The 22440-nt window shown below is 38.8% G+C and overlaps 1 protein-coding gene across 12 annotated transcripts in view; it reads right to left on the bottom strand.

Moving 5' to 3' along the window:
• Positions 1-22440, bottom strand: part of LOC146402252 (uncharacterized) — a 1625488-nt gene that overhangs the window by 1222509 nt on the left and 380539 nt on the right. For 8 of the 12 annotated variants that reach the window (XR_014805638.1, XR_014805639.1, XR_014805644.1 and 5 more), the window contains one exon: positions 18315-18467. The exons of 3 other annotated variants lie outside the window; for them this stretch is intronic. The gene's annotated coding sequence lies outside the window, so the exon portion shown is untranslated. Of the gene's footprint in view, positions 1-18314; positions 18468-18809; positions 19365-22440 lie in introns of those variants that run through there. One more of the 12 variants, XR_014805648.1, reaches the window with a different exon arrangement.

Genomic DNA, 22440 nt, shown 5'->3' with positions numbered 1-22440 from the left:
CCATATGCCACGGGTGCAGCCCTAAAATGACAAAAAAAATTTTGTTTAATAATAAAAATTTTAAAGAGGCCATCTGCCATGGACCTTGAGTACTCCTGCACATTCTCACTAGGTATGCCAAGAATGTGAGACCTTGACCTTTCTTTACCTGGACCATTTCTCAGGTCTGTGTTAGCAGAAAGCAACCTTGAGAAATGAAGTAATGTCTTTACCCCGCCCCTCCCATAACAAAACTCAGACTTGTTTCCACTTACTATGAAGTGGTGAATCTCATAATTCAGAGTTTCTCTCCTGCAATAAACCCCTTAGACCTGGCAAGGGGAGAAGATGGGGGAACCAACACAAATGATTATAAAGCTCTGGTTACTGCTTTGACTGTGAGTAATAACATCCTTTGTCTCTGAGTCAGGAGCCTCAGGTCTTCAGCCAGTATCCTTAATACTGTAGCAGACTAGCTTGTAAGCTTGTAGGTAAAGTAAAATCACAAACTCTTCATTGTTCTGGACATTAGCTAATAATGTTGGCATTAGAATCTGATATGTTTGAGTTTATCTTTCCATTTTACCCTTTTGAGCTTCAGTTTTGTCTTTTGAAGGCTGAGATCATAACCCCAATCACAAGTGCTGATCCAGAATTATACTTTCTCTCTCTCTCTTTTTTTTTTTTGCTTTTTAGGGCTGCACCCATGGCATATGGAGGTTCCCAGGCTAGGGGTCGAATCGGAGCTATAGCTGCCAGCCACAGACACATCAGATCTGAGCCGAATCTGTGACCTACACCACAGCTCATGGCAACGCTGGATCCTTAACCCACTGTGCAAGGCCAGGAATCGAACCCAAAACCTCACAGTTCCTAGTCCAATTTGTTTCCGGCTAAGCCACGAAGGGAACTCCCCAGAATTATACTTTTTCATTTGCAACCAAATAAGTCTAAATATTACATTGTGCTAAAAACAAAACAATATAAAATAAAATAGCCAAAGCCTTACTGGTCACAGGAAAAGAGAAATAAAATAGTTCTGGGTGTCTCAGGCATGGGAATTCATGGGCTATCTCTGGGGTTATTTTGAATGACATAATTCCAACCAACATCTGTCTTTATGTTCAAGATCTAATTCCTAGGAAAGGAATATTAATAAGCTGAGCTCGAGTTATGTCTTTTCCCTTTGTCCAGTGAGGTGTGACAAGGAGAGAAGAGGGATAGGCATTTTAAATACATGGACTGGAGCAGCAAGTACATGGTTGTAGTAGCAAATTCCCAAAGAAAAAGCAAAAACCACAGATATTCTTTAAATAGCATTCTTGGGATACATAAATGCTTGTACATATTAGGTGTTACTATCTTATTCTTTAATGTTTTGTTGTTGCTATTAAGGTTAATAACAGTAAAAAAAATCTTGTTACAAATCTGTCAGTTACTGAAAACGTAAGTTCATTAAAAAGTTTCTTCCACTGTTAGAACCCAAAACTATCAAGGAGGATGTCATAGATGTAAATTTAAGAGAGATCACGTTTTTTTCAATGTTAAGTTACATTAGTCTAGCAACCAATGAGCATGAAGGTCTGGACTGACTCTTTGTCTTCAGGCTGATAAAAAAAATGAAGAATGTAACCCTTGGCTAGGAGTACAGATTTTAGCTACTTTGAATCTTAGCCTACCTACCCATTTCTTAATTATTGGATTCTGGGAAATTAGATTAATCTCTCTACATTGTAGTTTTCTCATATTCAATTCATCGAGTTAATTGACGAAGACAATCCACTTAAAGCATTAACACAGTTGGAGTTCCCGTGTGGCTCAGTGGTTAACGAACCTGACTAGTAACCATGAGGTTGCGGGTTTGATCCTTGGCCTTGCTCAGTGGGTTAAGGATCCAGTGTTGGCACGAGCTGTGGTGTAGGTCACAGATGCGGCTCAGATCCCGTGTTGCTGTGGCTGTGTCGCAGGCCAGCGGCTACAGCTCTGATTGGACCCCTAGCCTGGAAACCTCCATATGCCACGGGTGCAGCCCTGAAAAGACAAAAGACAAAAGACAAAAGACAAAAAAAAAAAAAAAAAAAAAAGGCATTAACACAGTCCCTGACACTTAGTATATGCTCAGTAAATGTTAACCATGACTATTATTCAGCGAGCTGCAAAAGTTCATAACCTCACTCTCACTTGCCTGCCCACCTCATATACACAATAGTAGGTCTACAAACTCAGGCATGGCCTGTACTGCACACTTTTAAAAACAAAAAAAGCCAAACAATTATGAAAACTCTGCACGCTAAGGATAAAAACCTAATCTGGCAAATATTTTTCTTAGGAAAAAGAAAAATGCAATAGATTTTAAATTTCCTTGTACAGAAAAAAGTACATTTAACAAGAGGTTTAATTATGTGGCATTAAAATTCTCTTACTGGGATTTCAGTGCACAATTTAATCATACTTTCTGATCTCGTTGTGTGTGTGTGTTTACATTTTATTCATTCAATTGTATTAATTTAGCCATTTGTCTCCATGGTCTTAGAAACTGCTTTACTTATGCACTGAAATAAGCTTTTTAAAATTATCATATATATTTGTTTTATACAACCACTATCGACGAAAAAAGAAAAGGCTTGTTCATTTCCATGTAATTCTAAAAGGTAAAGAAAATATGGTGCTTTTTCACTCCCTGCTTTGTGAGGCTATAGTTATGGAAATGCTATCTGTGACCAAATATTTACTGCATTTGCATTCACTCTACACTGCAGCAGAGCAGGACCCAGGAATTAACAAAACATGCTAACTGATTGATCTGTAGTACCGCTGCTATATTTAATCTATGCCTTTTTAAAGATGCAGAAGAGTCTAACTAGGGGTTTACTAAAATGTTAGTTCCATAATACTTGCTGATCTCAATTGCTAGGCAGGACATCTAAAAAAAAAAAAAGGGAAAAATCGTCATGTCCCTATCTCTTGCTATTGGGTTTTTGCTTTGGTAAGTCCCAATTCTTGCAGTTGTAAATCCATACAAACCTGGGCCCAAATTCTATCTTTGAGATTTACTCCTCATGTAACTTCACACCAGTTAACTTTGTGGAACCCTGGTTCCTAGGGATCTTAGTTTTTTTTTTTTGTTTTGTTTTTTATCTTATTGGGTCTGTGAGAAAATCAGAATAATTTTTCTGAGTCGTGTCTGCGGTCGCAATTATATCAGAATGGTCCTCCCTGGCAGAGGTGATGTCATTCTTAACAATGACCTTGCTTTACATCGTCCTCAACCTTGATAACCATAACCAAAGAATTCGACTTCCATAACAAATTTCTGTTCTGCTTTTCTTTCTGCCTTTTTAATTACTTGTTTGTCCCCATCTGCATCTCCTCTTCTTCCCACTATCTCATGCATAGAGAGCCCCATACACAACTGAGTCCTTAGCCCAATGTCCCCTTACATCTTCACGCCTAAAAACAACAACTTTTAAAAGTTCTTATCCCACTAATAATTGATATCAACTAGAACAGCAGGCACTCTATTCTTGCAACAATTCTACAAGTTACGTCTGATATTTGCCTGTTCTACACTTGGTCTTATTCCTAGCCTTCAGAAGAAAACTTAAAACCAGATCTGCCTGACTCTAATGATCATACGCTTTCAGGTATACACATTACTTCTTTATTTACACCTCTTGGCTCCAGCCTTGACCATCTGAGTTCTTGGCTTAAGTGTCCAGCTAATCGGGTCTGAGTGTTTTTAACTGGAGGATGATCAATTGCCTACAGACATACGGCTCCACACCCTTCACAGATTCTGCCCATGAGAATTACCACTGTTCTTATAATTTCTTTAACTGCTGGGATAATATACTACCTACCTCAAAGAGTCAGTTGTAAGGACAAAATAAGTGAATAGGTATAGCTGGGACAGTATCTGGCACATGGTACATTCTCAATAAGTTGCTGTGTTACTATTACTAATACTAATACTACTACTTTGAAAATTCTCTAAACGCTTAAGATCCAGAAAATGAGTAGATATGCAGCAAGTTACAATTCAATCAGTTAAGTACTCTGACAGATATTTGTATAAGATGCTCTGTGATCTCAGCAAAGAGTATATAAACATACAATGCCTACACTTTTAATATTTAGTCACTAAACATACACACACATACACTGACTATAGGTGTGCCCCATATTCTGGAGAAGGAATGGGTATTGGTAAGTGTCCTTTGGACTATCCCTATGATATGAAATTCTTTTTAATTTTATTAAGTTACAGCTGATTTATGATGTTGTATTTCATAATGTTTATAGCCAAGTAGATCAGATATATACATATCTTATACATAGATAGATATATATATATCCATTTACCCCACCATAGCTTATTAGAGAACACTGAGTAAACCTCCATGTACTTACTATACAGTAGTACGTCCTTGTTAGTTTTCTATTTTGTATATAATAGTGTGTGTGTGTTAATCCCATCCTCCCAATTTATCCCTCCCCCTCCATAGTTTCTCTTTTGGTAATTCTAAATCTAATTTTGAAATCTTTGAGTTTCTCTCCATTTTACCAATAAGTTCCTTTGTATCATTTTTATTCGATTCCACATATGAGTTACATCGTATGATATTTATCTTTGTCTGGCTTACTTCACTTAATACGATAACCTCTAGGTCCATCCATGTTGCTGCAAATGGCATTATTTCATTCGTTTTTATGGCTGAGTAATATTCCATGGTATATACGGTACCACATCTTCTTTATCCAATCCTCTATCCATGGGCATTTACACTGTTTCCATATCTTGGCTACTGCATGAAATCCTTAGTGAATGCCACTTTGAACTGTGAATTTCTATCTTTAGCTACCAGATTGTCTCCTGAAATAATCTGAAACTGTAAGCCTTGGATAAAAAGCTGCTCAGTGCTAATGATTATACAACAGCAATTTGAGCTGAGGTGACAATAATGTATTTAAAGTGGGTGGGTTAGCTTAGGGGATATAAAATATATAAATACGTATTTATTTAAATATGTATATCTTGGGGAGGGATTAAGATGGCCGGAATAAGAAGGACTTGAGCTCAACTTCTCTCCTAAAAACAACAAAAGTCACAACTAAAGACTGAGCAATCTCCACCCAAATGGACTGGAAACCTCAAAAAAGATACCCTACTCCAGAAGACAAAGAGGAGGCCACATCAAGAGGTAGGAGGGGCGATTTTGTGATATAAACAACCCCATACCTCCCAGGTGGGAAGCTCCACAGACTGAAAACTAACTGGTTCACAGAGACTCACCTGCAGGAGTGAGAGTTCTGAGCCACACATCAAACTCTCACGTGCAGGGATCTGGCATGGGGAGAAAGAGCCCCGGAGCATCTGGCATTGAAGGCCAGTGGGGCTTGTGCACAGGAGCTCCACGGGACTGGGGGAAACGGAGACCCCATTCTTAAAAGGCACACACAGACTTTCATGTGCACTGAATCCCAGGGAAGAGCAAAGTCTCCAAGGGAATCTGGGTCAAACCTGGCCGCAGTTCTTGGAGGACATCCTGGGAAAACAGGGGTGAATGTGGCTTGTTGTGAGGGAAGGACACTGAAAGCAAAGCTCTCGGGAATATTCAGCAGCAGTGCTTTTCTCTGGAGGTGGCCTTTTTGGGAAAATCTGCCCCCCCCCCCCACCCCGTGAGTCAGCAGCTGAGAAGCCTCAGGGCAAACAACAACCCAGGTGGGATCAGTAAACAGGCTGCCTAAAGACCCCTCAGGCACACAGCTGCCTCTAATCCCATCCAGAGACTAAGCCCCACCCACCAGAGGGATTAGAATTGGCTCCACCTACCAGGGGGCAGGCATCAGCCCCTCCCATCAGGAAGCCTACAGCAAGCCCCCACACTGACTTCAGCCACAGGGGGGCAGACATCAGAAGTAGGAGAGACTACAACTCTATTATCTGTAAGAAGGTCACCACACCAAAAAGCTATAAAAATGAAAAGACAGAGGACTATAACTCAGATGAGGGAGAAAGGAAAAACCCCAGAAAAACAGCTAAGTGATCATGAGATTTTCAGCACCCAGGAGAAAAGACTTTAGACTGTTGATGCTGAAGATGATGCAAGACATTGGAAATAAACTGGAGGCAAAGATGGATAACTTACAGGAAACTCTGACCAAAGAGATACAAGATATAAAACTTAAACAAGAAGAGATGCAAAATACAATAACTGAAATAAAAAATTCACTAGAAGCAGCTAACAGCAGACTACAGGAGGCAGAAGAACAAATAAACGAGGTGGAGGACAGATTAGTGGAAATTATGGATGCAGAACAGAAAAGAGAAAAAAGATTGAAAACAATTGAGGAGAGTCTCAGGGAACTCTGGGACAAAGTGAAACACACCAACATCCATATTATAGGGGTGCCAGAAGGACAAGAGAGAGAGAGAAGGGGACAGAAAAAATATTCCAAGAGATAATGGCAGAAAACTTCCCTAACATGGGAAAGGAACTACTCACTCAAATCCAGGAAGCACAACCAGTACCATATAAAATAAACCCAAGGAGGAATACACTGAGACATATACTAATCAAACTGACCAAAATTAAAGATAAAGAGAAAATCTTGAAAGCAGCTAGGGAAAAGAAACAAGTAACATACAAGGGAACCCCGATAAGGTTATCGACAGATTTTTCAACAGAAACTCTGCAGGCCAGAAGGAGGTGGCATGATATACTCAACGTGATGAAAGGAAAAAACATCCAGCCAAGATTACTCTACCCAGCAAGGCTCTCATTCAGATTTGAAGGAGAAATCAAAACCTTCACAGATAAGCAAAAGTTGAGAAAATTCAGCAACACTAAACCAGCCTTACAACAAATACTAACGGAACTTCTCTAGTCAGAAAAGAACAAGAGAAGAGGAAGGAAAGAAAAAACAGCAAAAACAAATCCAAAATAATTAATAAAATAGCAATAAGAACATACATATCAATAATTACCTTAAATGTTACTGGACTAAACGCCCCAACCAAAAGACATAGACTGGCTGAATGGATACAAAAACAAGACCCATATATATGCTGTCTTCAAGAGACTCACTTCACCTCTAGGGACACATACAAATTGAAAGGGAGAGGATAGAAGAAAATATTTCATGCAAATGGGGATCAAAAGAAAGCTGGAGTAGCAATACTCATATCAGACAAAATAGACTTTAAAATGAAGAATATTTTCAGGGACAAAGAAGGACATTACATAATGATCAAAGGATCAATCCAAGAAGATGATATAACAATTTTAAATATCTACGCACCCAACACAGGTTCACCACCATATATAAGGCAATTGCTAACAACCTTAAAGAGTCAAATCGACAATAACACAATCATAGTAGGGGACTTTAACACCCCACTTACAGCAATGGACAGATCAACTAGACAGAAAATCAGTAAGGAAACACAGGCCCTAAATGAAGCATTAAATCAGATGGACTTAATAGATATTTATAGGATATTTCATCCAAAAGCAACAGAATACACACTCTTCTCAAGTGCACATGGAACATTCTCTAAGATTGATTATATCCTGGGCTACAAATCCAACCTCGGTAACTTTAAGAAAATTTAAATCATATCAAGCATCTTTTCCGACCACGCTATACAACTGGAAATCAACTACAAGAAAAAAACTGCAAAAACCACAAACACGTGGAGACTCAACAACATGCTACTAAACAACCAATGGATCACTGAAGAAATCAAAGAGGAAATTTAAAAATACCTAGCAGCAAATGACAACAAAGATACGACATTCCAAAACCTATGGGATGGGGCAAAAGCTGTTCTAAGAGGAAAGTTTATAGCAATACAAGCCCACCTCAGGAAACAAGAAAAAGCGCAAATAAACAAGCTAACTTTATATCTAAAGCAGCTAGAGAGAGAACAGAGAAGACCTAAAGCTAGTAGAAGGAAAGAAATCATAACGATCAGAGCAGAACTCAATGAAATAGAAACAAAGAAAACCATAGAAAAGACCAATGAAACGAAAAGCTGGTTCTTTGAAAAGATCAACAAAATTGATAAACCCCTAGCCAGACTTATCAAGAAAAAAAGAGAGAGGACTCAAATCAATAAAATTAGAAATGAAAAAGGAGAAGTAACAACAGACATCACAGAAATATAAAGGATCATAAGAGACTACTATATGCAACTATATGCCAATAAAATGCAAAACCTAGAAGAAATGGACAAATTCTTTAAAAAGTACAATCTTCCTAGACTAAACCGAGATGAAATAGAAAAGATGAATGGACCAATCACAAGAACTGAAATTGAAACTGTGATTAAAAAACTTCCAACAAACAAAAGTCCAGAACCAGATGGCTTCACAGGCAAATTCTATCGAACATTTAGAGAAGAGCTAACACCTCTCCTTCTGAAACTATTTCAAAAAATTGCAGAGGAAGGGATACTCCCAAACATTCTATGAGGCCACCGTCACCCTGGTACCAAAACCAGACAAAGATTCCACAAAAAAAGAAAACCATAGGCCAATTTCACTGATGAACATCGATGCAAAAATCCTCAACAAAATACTAGCAAACCGCATCCAACAATACATTAAAAGGATTGTACATCATGATCAAGTGGGATTTATCCCAGGGATGCAAGGGTTCTTCCATATCTACAAATCCATCAGTGTGATACACCATATTAACAAACTGAAGAATAAAAACCATATGATCCTCTCAATAGATGCGAAAAAAGCCTTTGACAACATCCAACACCCATTTCTGATAAAAACCCTTCAGAAAGTGGGCATAACCGGAACCTACCTCAACATGATAAAGGCCATATATGACAAACCCACAGCGAACACTGTTCTCAATGTTGAAAAGCAGAAAGAATTCCCGCTGAGATCAGGAACAAGACAAGGATGTCCGCTCTCACCACTACTCTTCAACATAGTTCTGGAAGTCCTAGCCACAGCAATCAGAGAAGTAAAAGAAATAAAAGGTATCCATATTGGAAAGGAAGAAGTAAAACTATCGCTATTTGCAGATGACATGATACTATACCTAGAGAATTCTAAAGACTCTACCAGAAAACTGTTAGAGCTTATCCACAAATTTGGCAAAGTCGCAGGATACAAAATCAATACACAGAAATCGATGGCATTTCTATATTCTAACAATGAAAAAGCAGAACAGGAAATTAGGGAAGCAATCCCATTTACCACCATATCCAAAAGAATAAAATACCTAGGAGTAAACCTACCTAAAGAAACAGAAGACCTGTACTCTGAAAACTACAAGCCACTGATGAAAGAAATCAAAGATGACACAAAGAGATGGAAAAATATACCATGCTCGTGGATGGGAAGAGTTAATATTATCAAAATGACTATACTACCCAAGGCGATCTACAGATTCAATGCAATCTCTATCAAATTACCAAGGACATTTTTCACAGAACTCAAACAAAATATTTTCATGTTTGTTTGGAAGCACAAAAGACCCAGAATAGCCAAAGACATCCTGAAAAAGAAAAATGGAGCTGGAGGAACCAGGCTCCCTGGCTTCCGACTATACTACAAAGCAACAGTCATCAAAACTGCATGGTACTGGCACAAAGACAGAAATAGAGATCAGTGGAACAGGATAGAGAGCCCAGAATTAAAGCCAACTCATCTATGACAAAGGAGGCAAGAATATACAACAGAGAAAAGGACAGCTTTTTCAATAAGTGGTGCTGGGAAAACTGGACAGCCACATGGAAAAGAATGAAATTAGAACACTCCCTAACACCATACACAAAAATAAACTCCAAATGGATTAAATACCTAGATATAAGACCAGACACTATCAAACTCCTAGAGGAAAACATAGGCCAAACACTCCCTGACATAAATGACAGCAGCATCTTCTCAGATCCACCTATCAGAGTATTGACCACAAAAACAAAAATAAACAAATGGGACCTAATCAAACTTCAAAGTTTCTGCACAGCAAAGGGAACCCTAAACAAAACGAAAAGACAACCCACAGAATGGGAGAAAATCTTTGCAAGTGAATCAACTGACAAGGCATTCATCTCCAAAATTATAAACACCTTCTGCAGCTCTATACCAAAAAAACAAACAACCCCATCAAAAAATGGGCAGAAGATCTAAATGGGCAGACGGTTCTCCAAAGAAGACATACAGATGGCCAGGAAACACATGAAAAGATGTTCAACATCACTCATTATTAGAGAAATGCACATCAAAACCATGATGAGGTACCACCTTACAGCAGCCAGAAGGGCCATCATCCAAAAGTCTACAAACAATAAGTGCTTGGAGAGGGTGCAGAGAAATAGGAACCCTAGTACACTGTTGGTGGGATTGTAAATTGGTGCAACCACTGTGGAAAACTGTATGGAGATTCCTCAGAAAACTAAACATAGAACTACCATTTGATGCAGCAATCCCACTCCTGGGCATCTACCCAGAGAAAACCATGACTCGCAAAGACGCATGTACTCCGATGTTCATTGCAGCACTATTTACAATAGCCAAGACATGGAAACACCCTAAATGTCCATCCAAAAAAAGAGTGGGTCAAGAAGATGTGGTACATAGACACAACGGAATATTACTCAGCCATAAAAAAGAATGAAATACCAGCATTTTTAGCAACATGGATGGACCTAGAAACTATCATGCTAAGTGAAGTCACCCATACAGTGAGACACCAACATCAAATGCTTTCACTGACATGTGGAATCTGAAAAAAAGGACAGACTGAACTTCTTTTCAGAACAGATGCTGACTCACAGACATTGAAAAACTTTTGGTCTTCGGAGGAGACAGTTTGGGGGGGGGGGATGTGCCTGGGCTGTGGGATGGAAATCCTGTGAAATCAGATTGTTATGGCCATTATACAACTACAGATGTGATAAATTCATTTGAGTTATAAAAAATTAAAAATAAATAAATAAATAAATAAGTATATCTTAAAAGAATTTGTGCCCAAGTGGTGCAACTCCTAAATCTCTAATTACATTTAATATAGTAACGAAGTCTAGTCATTGCTTCCTGGTCCTTCCAACAAGAGTCAGGACAATATTCAATGAACTTCATGAAGGAAAAGCCCAATGACTTTCTCTCTCTTTGGAGAACCCTAAAGCAATAGAGCCTGCACTTGATCCTGTTGCTACTGACAGGACAGAACCTTGCTAACCATTACCTGAAGGGGTAAGAAGGGAACCATTAAGTTCCTATATCACAACTTATAGAGATCTGGAGAGAAAAAGAATAGGAGGTTAAAGTTCATTTCCACTTACTTCCACTTTTGCCTTTTAGAAAATTAATCCTTATTTGGGCTACGTCAGAGGAGGAAGTAGATGAGTACAAAAGGAACCACATGCTCCTTAACCACCTGTCACTAATGCGCCCTGAGGAAGACACCAGTGTCCAGAAATCATGTGAGATGTGGGGAAGATAGGTGATTCATACAGAGGCACTGTGATTGAGTAGGGTGGTGTTCCAAAGAAAGGCAAACTAGGAACTCCTGAAATAAAACTGCTTGTGTTTAAATCCTGGCTATCATAGTTGCCAGCTGTGTGATCTTGGGCAAATTATTTTAACTCTCTGAATTCCAGCTGGCTCATCTGTATAATGCGGACAAAACTTATGCTAAATAACTGTTGACAGACTTAAAGAAGGTGAGGCAAGCAAATGGAGCATGTAATGAATATCCAATCAAGTAAGGTTTTCTTCTTTGTTTTGCCTATTAATTCTATCTCCTCCAATACTCCATCTAAGAGCAGTATGCTAATTTACATAAAAGTCAAATCATGAAGACAAGTTAAATTATTTTGTGATTAAAAAGAGAGAAGAAGTTGAAAAAATCTTGTTGAAGTTCATGCTGAAAAATATTCTGAGGTCAACTTAGGATCCACGTGAGAAGAGTGTTCTGATTGGTTAATAACTACATGGACAGAGAGGACAGTAGTTACTTATAGGCCATGTAGTTATGATCTCTGAACCAACTTTTTTTATATATATATAATGATTTTTAATTTTTTCCATTATAGCTGGTTTACTGTGTTCTGTCAATTTTCTACTGTACAGCATGGTGACCCAGGTACACATACATGTATAGATTTTTTTTTCTCACATTATCATGCTCCATCATAAGTGACTAGACATAGTTCCCAGTGCTACACAGCAGGATCTCACTGCTAATGCATTCCAAAAGCAATAGTCTGCATCTACTAACCCGAAGTTCCCAATCCATCCCACTCCCTCCCCCTCCCCCTTGGCAACCACAAATCTATTCTTCAAGTCCATGATTTTCATTAAAGGTATTTGCAGCATAACACATCAAATTTAAATCACAAAGTCCTAAACATCCAACTACAAAGAAACAAAATTATGACTGACTTTTGCCTTTCATTAAATTTTACTGGGAGTATAAAGAGAGATGACATGGTCCTTGTCCTCCATCAACCATGTAAATAAAGACAAAAAGGATACTGGAGTTCCCGTTGTGGCCTAACCTGACACTGTGTCCATGAGGATGCAGGTTTGATCCCTGGTCTCACTTAGTGGGTTGAGGATCCAGTGTTGCATAGGTCACAGATGTGGCTTGTATCTGGCATTGCCTTGGCTCAGGCATGGGCCTGCAGTTGCTGCCCTGATTCAACCTGTAGCCCAGGAACTTCCAAATGTCATGGGTATGGCCCTAAAAAGAAAATAAAAAGACAGAAAAGATATTCTATCTATAGAGAGCCCAGAAATAAATCCCATTTATAAATATATCAGAAAAAATAAAGTACCTAGGAATAAATTTAACCAAGGAAGTGACATATGTGTACACTGAAAAGTATAAGATATTGATGAAAGAAAGTGAAGAATTTCCAAATAAATAAAAAGATATTCCATGCTCATGGACTGAAAGAATTACTTATTATTGTTAAAATGTTTACATCACCCAAAGCAATCCACAGATTCAATGAAGTTCCTAACAAAATTGCGATGACATTTTTCACAGAAATAGAACTAACATCCCTAAAATTGTTATGGAACCACATAAGACTCCAAATAGTCAAATCAATCTTGAGAAAAAAGAAGAAAGCTGGGGTTATCATTCTTTGTGATTTCAAACCATGTTACAGAGCAATAGGAATCAAAACAGTATGGTATTTGCATAAAAACAGACATACAGATCAATGGAACAGAATAGAGACTAGCCCATAAATAAACCATGCAAATATAGTCAATTAAGCTACAACAAAGGGGCCAAAAATATACAATGGAGAAAAGATAGTCTCTTCAATAAACAATGTTGAGAAAACGAGAAGCCACATATAAATGAAGGAAACTGGACTACACCATACACAGAAATCAACTCAAAATTGCTTAAAGACTTGAACGTGAGACGTGAAAGCACGAAACTCCTAGAATAAAACATATGCGTATGCTCCTTGACTTTGGTCTTAGCAATGATTTTGATTTGACATTAAAAACAAAAGCATTAAAACCCAAAATAAACAATACTACAACAAACTAACTAGCTTCTACACAGCAAAGGGGATTATCAACAAAATGAGAAAGCAACTTAAGAAATGGGATAAAAAATTGCAACCCACATATCATATAATATCCAAATATATCTAGGACTAATTCATCTCAATAGCAAGAAAGAGCAAGTAAATTAAAATGGGCAAAGGACCTGAATAGACATTTTTCCAAAAAAAAAAAGACATAAAAATAACCAACAGGTACAAAAATGTGATCAACATCACTAATATTAAGAAAATGCACATCAAAACCACAAAAAGATATCACCTCATACCTGTTAGGGTGAATATCATTAAAAACACAAGAAAGAAATGATGGGGAGAATGTAGAGAAAAGAGAACCCTTGTATACTGTTGGTGGAAATGAAAACTGGTACAGCCACTATGGAAAACAGTATGGAGGTTCCTCAACTTAAAAACAGAACTACCACATGATCATTCTGAGACTCCCAGTCTCAGATACAAATCTAAAGGAAACAGAATTACTATCCTGAAAAGAGAGCTATATTCCATTGTTCACTGCAGCATTATTCAAAATCGCCAAGTTATGGAGTCAACATAAATGTGTCAGCAGATGAGTGGATAAAGAAAATGTGACTGATAAACACACACACACACACACACAAAGGAATATTATTCAGTCTTGAAAAAGAAGGAAATCTTACCATTTGCAATAACATTATGTTAAGTGAACTGGACAGCCTTATGCTAAGTGAAATAATCCAAACAGAAAAATAAATACTGCATGGTATCACTTATATGTAGAATCTGGAGGGGGGGGGAGTTGAACTCATAGAAACAAAGAGTCGAATGGTGGTTGCCAAGAGAGGGAGAATGGGGGAAAGACAGAGAAGATGGTAAAACTCTCAGTTATAAAATAAATAAGGTCTGAGGATGTAAGGTATAATATTGTGATTACAGTTGACAATACAGTATTGTATAATTGAAATTTGTTTAAAAAAAGTAAAACTTCAGTGTTCTCGCAGGAATAAAAAAGTGGAAAAATACGTGAGGTGATGGTAGAAATTGTTTCACAATATATACATACACATTATCAAATTATCACATTGTATACTTATAAAGTGTAGTGCAAGTTGTCAATTATACCTCAACAAAGCTGGAAAAAAACATAAAAGAGTATTCATATTTGTCAAACGGTGGGAGTCTATGTTCTCTAACCTTGAATTTGGGTGGGGTTGTGCTTTCCAATATCAATTTTCAAAAGTCAGCAAGGTATCCTACAATTCAATTAAATTCAGATAACTAATTACGCAGATTTAGCACAAATCCCATTGGTTTTGAGGCTCAGTGCTAGGAGACGGTCCCCACCTTGGAGCCCAGCTACAAGTACTGGGAACTACCATACTTTCTGACCTATAGGCTTGGCTACAAATTCTGATGTTCCCCTGACTCCTTGTAGTTTCTATAATTTGCTAGAACAACTCATAAAACTCAAAAAAGTGATGTATAAAATATAAGATATATTATTTTTTAAGGCCACACCTTAAAAAGTTCCCGGGCTAGGGGGTCGAATCAGAGCTATAGCTGCCTGTCTACACCACAGCCACAGCAACGTGGGATCCAAGCCACACCTGCGACCTATGCCACAGCTTGTGACAAGACTGGATCCTTAACACACTGAGCAAGGCCAGGGATCGAACCCGCATCCTCATGGATACTATATCAGATTATTAATCTGCTGAGCCACAAAAGGAACTACCAAGGAAGTGCTATACTTAAATTACCATTTTATTATAAAGAATACAAATGAACAGCCAATTAAACATGTTCCAGGGGTAAAGATCCCAAGCACAGGAGCTTCTGGCCCCATGAAGTCAGAGTATGTTACCCTCTCAGTACATCAATATGTTCACCAACCAAAAAGCTCTCTCATTCCTCTAACCTCCGTGGAGGCCAGGAGGTGGGACTGAAAGTCCAACCCTCTCATAACATGGTTGGAGTTTTTTTGGTCAATCAGCCCCAGCACTAAAGCCACCTAGAGGCCCTAGTAGAAGTTGTCCCACTGCATAAATTCAGATATGGTCAAAGAGTGGTCATTACGAATAACAAAATGCACTCTGATCACTCTGAAAATTCCAAAGATTTTTGAAATTCTGTGCCAGGAATCAGGGACAAAGACCATAAATATTCATTATTATACTATGCCCTATGATTGCTTTCACAAAGAGAGAACTGCTAAAGTGATTTTGTGTGATGCACAAGGCTGGGTCATATAAGGCCATGTGCCTTCCACCTTGTTCACTGGAACACTCATACTCAGAGCCCTGAACCACATTCTAAGAAGCCCAAACCCACAAAGCCTCCATGCCATGAAACAACCAACCCACATATACGCACTCGGATTGCTTTTGAGTCATTCTAACATAGATAGGAGCTGAGCCTTTAGATGATTCTAGCCACCAGCCCCTCTAGTCACCTTAGCCATTAAGTCTTCCCAACTGAATCCCCAGAATGTGGATCAGAGAAAAGCCATCCCTGCTGGGTCCTATCTGAACCCCTGACCCACAGAATCTGTAAGCATAGTAGGAGGGCTAATTTAAGCTATCAAATTATAGGGTACTTGTTACACAGCAATAGGAACTGGAACAAGTCATAACAAGTGAGAGAAATAGAATGGCTTTATTCCACAGAAAAGCAGTTTTCAGAAGCAGGAGGTAGGCTTCATAGTTGGACTTACTTTTTATTTTATTTTACTTTTGCTTTTTAGGGCCGCACCCATGGCATATGGAAGTTCCCAAGCTAGGGGTCAAATAGGAGCTGCAGCTGCCAGCTTACACTACAGCCACAGCAACGCAGGATCCTTAACGCACTGAGCGAGGCCAGGGATCGAACCCACAACCTCATGGATACTAGATGGATGCGTTTCCACTGAGCCATGACGGGAACTCCCTGGACTTACTTTTTAGATAAGTCATCCTGGCTGCAATGAGGCTAATCTTAAGCAATACTGGAGTCAGGGAGTAAGAGACTGTTGAAAGATGATGAGGTAAGAGACTATTGAAAGATGATGAGGACATGTACTAGGACAGTAATGATACAGAGAAGGATGACGGCCTTAAAAAACAAAAACAACAACAAAATCGCAAGGGCAAAAGCAGCAGAATTTGCTGGAAAACCCAAGGTAGGGTTGGGAAACAGGAGGTAGGAGGAAAAAATTAATGATGGCCCTCATGTTTCCAGACTGAATGGTGAGGAAGATGATAGAGCTATCCACTGAGATGTAGAATACTAAAGTTGACTGTGGTGGAGGAAAAGATAATAATATTCACCAAGTTTTGAATGTGTTGAATTGAACTTTCTTTGGGGTGCTGGGTGGATATATGCAGCAAACTGCTCAAGAGCCTAAAGCTTGGGAAAGAAGTTAGGACGGAGGGTAGTAGACTTGAGAATCAACAGTCTCTATGGTTTAAACCAATGAAAATATTAGATCACTTAGGGAAATTATGTAAAATAAGTAAAAATTGAGAGTCAAAGACAAATCTCCACAGAACTCTAGTATCTAAGAGTCTTGTAGGGTAGGACGGACCAAGGAAACAAAGAAAAAAGGTAAGTGAGGTCAGAGAGGAAAGAAAGAGTGACAGGGACTCCAAGAAAGCTCAAGAAAGAATAAAGAGCTACAGAAAGCCTCTAGTGTTGTCTATCATTAAACACAGAGGAGAGGTCCGCCGACCCCATGCCAAGACCCTTGCAAGACACGGAAAATATAAATTTGAACACATCATCTCTCTAGCCGTCACAGACACACAGACAGATAAACGAATATGTGACAGTAGAGTTGGAAAAGTGCAAAATAGAAATGTTACTCAGTACAGAATTACCTCAGGGAGGGAGAAACTGACTTCTCAGTGAAAATAAAGAAAATCTTCAGAGGATATACTGCATCAGGTTTTTGTCTTCTAAAATGGTGTGAAAGCCACTTGAATTCAAGAATCAGAACTTTTTCACACTCGGGCCTTGAGGACCACTACTTGGAGTTCAGTAGGTTAGTACACATGATGGGCCAGAAATGCTGCAACTTCTGGGGAAGTCACACATTCTGAAATAATTTGCACTGATGCATTAAAAAAAAAAAAAATCCCACTCGAGAAGGAAGATGGCTGTCATTCACACGAGACCCTGGGGAAGCCAGACCCTTCTCATTTGGCATCAGAACAACTAATCCGTAAACTGCCTTTCTGCATCTAGGACTTCCGTGCTGGTGTTCTGACCCTGTGCCATTATGCGGAGTAGAAAACCACTGAAAGAAGTATTTATTACTGCCTTGAAATGCAATCCATAAGCCAGAACTGTTCAGAAGCTAAAAACAATTTAATTCTAAGATTTTATTTTTATAAAGTTGAGATGATTCCCTCATCCCATTCCCCCTCCCCCCTGACTTTCCATCTCTAAGTTTCAGGGCAGGTATGCCATGTTTGGGGGCTGGTTTAACTCCAGATGGTTTCAAGCTTTTGCACAGGCCTAAGAATTGACACAGGCGCAAGTTCTATCTTTAAAGAAACAGCTAGCTAATTTTCAGATGGAGAAGAATTTCTTTCAGAGCCAAATGTACAGAACCACCTAAGCGTCAGGCATACGATTGGTCATTTTAGTGAAAAAAAAAAATCTGTCCCTTCAAAGAGCTAGTGTGTGTGTGTGTGTGTGTGTGTGTGTGTGTGTGTGTGTGTGTGTGTGTGTGTGTGTGTGTCGGGGAGGGGGGGATGTTGTGGGTATGAAGAGGGAGAGAAAAGGAGAACAGGGGTTTCAACCAGGGGCTATTTACCTTCTGGGAAACACAACTGGGAGGGGGAGGTGTTACTGGCAGCCAGTGTTTCGCGTCCAGGGATGCCATTAAACTTCCTACAATGCACAGGATAGCCCTTCACAACAAGGACTCTTCCAGCCCGAAATGTCAACAGTGCTGAGGTTGAGGAATCTGGAGAGAGAAAGACAGAGAGAGGAGGGATCAAGTAGTTGTTAAGGGCTTTTTTCTACACAAATGAAGCCTAGTCATAGAATTCTCGCATCTTTGGGTTCATCACACAGTGTCATTCAGGAACCATGAAATAAGGCGTCAGGATGGCAAGACTGGTCTGTGCAATCTAATTCTATTAGACAGACTTGGTGGATGAAGAGGAAACACGGAACACGACTCCATGAGAAGGCTGCAAAACATCACTCTTGTGCTGCAACTAAAAAGAGATAACCCCTCCAGCTAGCAACAGAAGGAAGCTGACTGCATGAGGAGACAACGAGACAGAAAATATGTTTAACGTACCATTTGGAAAGAGGTGGCTGTGAGATGCAGCTCTGAGATGGTCTTGTAGATTTAGGAACCAGAAGGGGAAACGGTCTTCGACCTCCAGGGGATGCTGGGAAACAGATGTCTGAAGAGCTCAGGGAAGAATGTTTGACCCAGCAACAGGCTTCTTGCATGTGTCAAATGGTATTTCTTTTTGTGTGAAAATTTGCTGTTTCTTGTTATAATATGAGAAAAAAGTCCAAATTCTCAGGCAGCTTCCCTGAGGCTTCAGCTCATCTGGTTGGCCACACTCCCAGCTGGAATTTCTGATACCCAAATTCTCTCACTGCGTGTTACTTAAGGATCCGCTGTTCTAAGAGAAAGCATGGGGTCTTCCCCTTGTCTCATGGCTCACTGGGCAGCACGAGTCTTTGTAGAGATTTCAGGAAGTTAGATGTACATCCACATTGGAAAAAAAGCCGAAAACGACAATATGAGCTTGAGGAACACAGGAGCTTGAGTTTGAATCATAGCTAGATTCCTATCCTCCTCTGTGACGTGGGCAATGTCTTAACTTCTCCAAATCTCCATCTGTGAATAAGTAAATAAGGAACCACTACTGTTGTGAGAAAGAGGTGCAACGCCGTATTTAATTCTGCCGAGACAAGGTCTGGTTCATGGCAGGTATGCATTCAGACTGCTATTGCTGTGATAGGTATTATTTCTGAAACATAAGATTTAAAAATATTTTTCTACTTATATTATTTTGTTTCTGCTTATAACCTAGCTGAGACAAATACCAAGTCAAAGAAAGTTTCTCGTACTTCTTACTAATCATGCTGGTGACAAAGTGACAAAGGCACAGGCCACAGAGGATGGAGATAAAGGTACTAGAAATGTAAAGAAACAGCTTTTTCTACTGAAATAAATTTCAGAGCCTGCACACGTCCGTCTATATTTTTCCTAAGCTTCTCCACAATGAAGAAAGAGAGTGGAATGTTTCGTTAGAGGAGATGGGGAGAGGTGATTCAGATGATTGCACAGTCTCTTAAAAGAAGACATCTTCTGATACTCAGGTGCATTTAACACCTAGAGAGACATGGTGTGTATCATTTTTTCCCTTCATGTATCCAGTCTTTCCACAATTTCACAATGACCGCCCACCAAGTCCAAAAGAAAGTCCAGATTTTCTCTAGAGGATAGTGGAAGGGCATGGATAGCCTGCTCTGAAACAGTGTATGAAATTTCATGCAGAGATTACAATTGTGAAAAATCATGCTAGATGTTAGGTCCACTTGATAATACTAATCATTTCAATAACGAAAGCACTAAAAATTTGAAACACAGTTTTGTTTCGTCCAGGGAAATTAAAGACAAAGAGAAAATCTTGAAAGCAGCTAGGGAAAAGAAACAAATAACACACAAGGGAACCCAACCCCAATAAGGTTATGGCAGACTTTTCAACAGAAACTCTGCAGGCCAGAAGGGAGTGGCATGATATACTTAAAGTCATGAAAGGAAAAAAACCTCCAACCAAGATTACTCCACCCAGCAAGGCTCTCATTCAGATTTGAAGGAGAAATCAAAACCTTCACAGATGAGCAAAAGTTGAGAGAATTCAGCAACACTAAAACCAGCCTTACAACAAACACTAAAGGATCATCTCTAGGCAGAAAAGACAAGACAGCAACAGGAAACAAAAATTCCACAAATGACATTGCTCACCAGTAAAGGTATATATACAGTAAAGATACAAAATCATCCATGCACAATTATACCACCAAAATCCGAAATCGTGAGAAGAGGTGGGTACAAATGCAGGACACTGGAGATGAACTTGCAATTAAGAGAACAACTTAAAACAATCTCATATACATAGAGACTCTTACATCAAAACTTCAGAATAACTGCAAACCAAAAATATAATTGATACACAAACAAGGAATCTCTGGAGAAGAAACAGATCTCATAGTAAATAAGTGCATAATCCACCATAAAGGAGGTCATTTGACATCATTCGTGGAATGCTGAAGTCTTCTTCAATCTGACTCTGATTTCCTCTCCATCAAAGAATTTATGATCATTATAATTAAATAATGCCACTATACAACTAAATAATACAGTTCTACAATTGTATTATTAATAACCATTTCTCTCCATGATACAATGTAAGGTCACATCACCTAGAATGGTGTAAGGCCTATATTGAAGAATCAGTAAGATGTAACAAATTGTGAGGACATATTTATACAGTTACACTGTTTTTTAACCAATTTATGCATGTTATATTTTACTCATTTTCAGAGAGTGTATTATTTTTGCTATTCTTACCAGTTAAGTTATTCTTTTTATTATGCTATATAAAATATTTAATGGTATATAAGGCTTTCTTCTTTATAAATTTTAGTTGTATAATATAACAATTTTAAGACAATGCTAATTTTTAACGAAAAATTGAAATGTAATAGATAATACTAAATAGTAAGGATGAAAGCCATACAAAATGGGATAGAGTATAGAATAAATTTCCTATTTGTCTCAGCATATTTTCCATTCCACTTCTCCAGAGGGAGTCACTTAATCTGTTTCTTAAGATCCATGATATAATAATCTGTGTGAATGTAATTCTGTTTAAATGTATGTATTTTATTCTGTAAAAAATAAAAATAAAATTTCAGAATTAAAAAAAAAAAAACAAATCTAAACCTAAGTCAACCTATGCTTATAGAAAACTTCACTGTCAAGGAAATCTAATACTTGTCTCAACCCTCCAATTCAGCATCAGCTAGCTTCCCTCACCTGAGAAAATAGGACCTTCCAGCCTTATCAGGAAATCCCCACCTCCTAGCCAAGCATGCCCTGTTTCCACGTTGCCTCTTGTAAGGCTCTAGGAAACTCACTCTCACCCAAAATCCCCAGGAAGAAAGTTCCATCCCCTGATTGTGCGGCATGGTACTCCTCCCCCAACCCCCTTCCCAATCCATGGATTACTTTTCCCTTAATAAAAGACTTCAAATTCAAAAAAATAAATAAATAAAAATGGAGCTTTGGGAGTTTCCATTGTGGCTCAGCACTAACAAACCCAACTAGTATCCGAGGATGTGGGTTCGATGCCCGGCCTCACTAAGTGGGTTAAGGATCCAGCATTACAAAATGGGATAAAGTATAGATCACAGATGCAGCTCGGATCTGGCGTTGCTGTGGTTGTGGCAAAGGCTGGCAGCTAGAGTTCTGATTCGACCCCTAGCCTGGGAAGTTCCATATGCTACAGGTGGGGCCCTAAAAAGCAAAATAAATAAATAAATAAATAAAAATAAAAAGCCACAAGACATGGATGCATTTCAAGTGAGAATGTGGGACAAACCAATTTACATTTTAAAATATATTTCTTGGGCTTCTATGGAGAAAACAGAATGAGAAAGTGGCCTATAATATCTGCCCCTAAATTACCTATCAACAGTGTACAAGACTGGACTTGCTCATTTATATTTATTCCAGTTGGCAGAATTGGGAGATGTAGTTAAATGCTTCCATTATCTTCCTTGTCTTGATGGTTTAACCTCTGCTTGAATCCCTTTAGTCCTACAATAGAGGTTTAGTCACAGTTTAGGATAATCCCTGAAGTTTGACCAGTCTGGTTTCCACCTTAATCCACCCTCATAATTCT

This window comes from Sus scrofa, chromosome 6, assembly GCF_054392235.1.
Source record: "Sus scrofa isolate SSC_HxYL_T2T_F1_AM1 chromosome 6, Sscrofa_HxYL_maternal_Yorkshire_Landrace_v2.0, whole genome shotgun sequence".
NCBI classification, from domain to species: domain Eukaryota; kingdom Metazoa; phylum Chordata; class Mammalia; order Artiodactyla; family Suidae; genus Sus; species Sus scrofa.
Note: the sequence above shows the minus strand (reverse complement) of the source record. Positions and strands in the feature narration are given on the sequence as shown.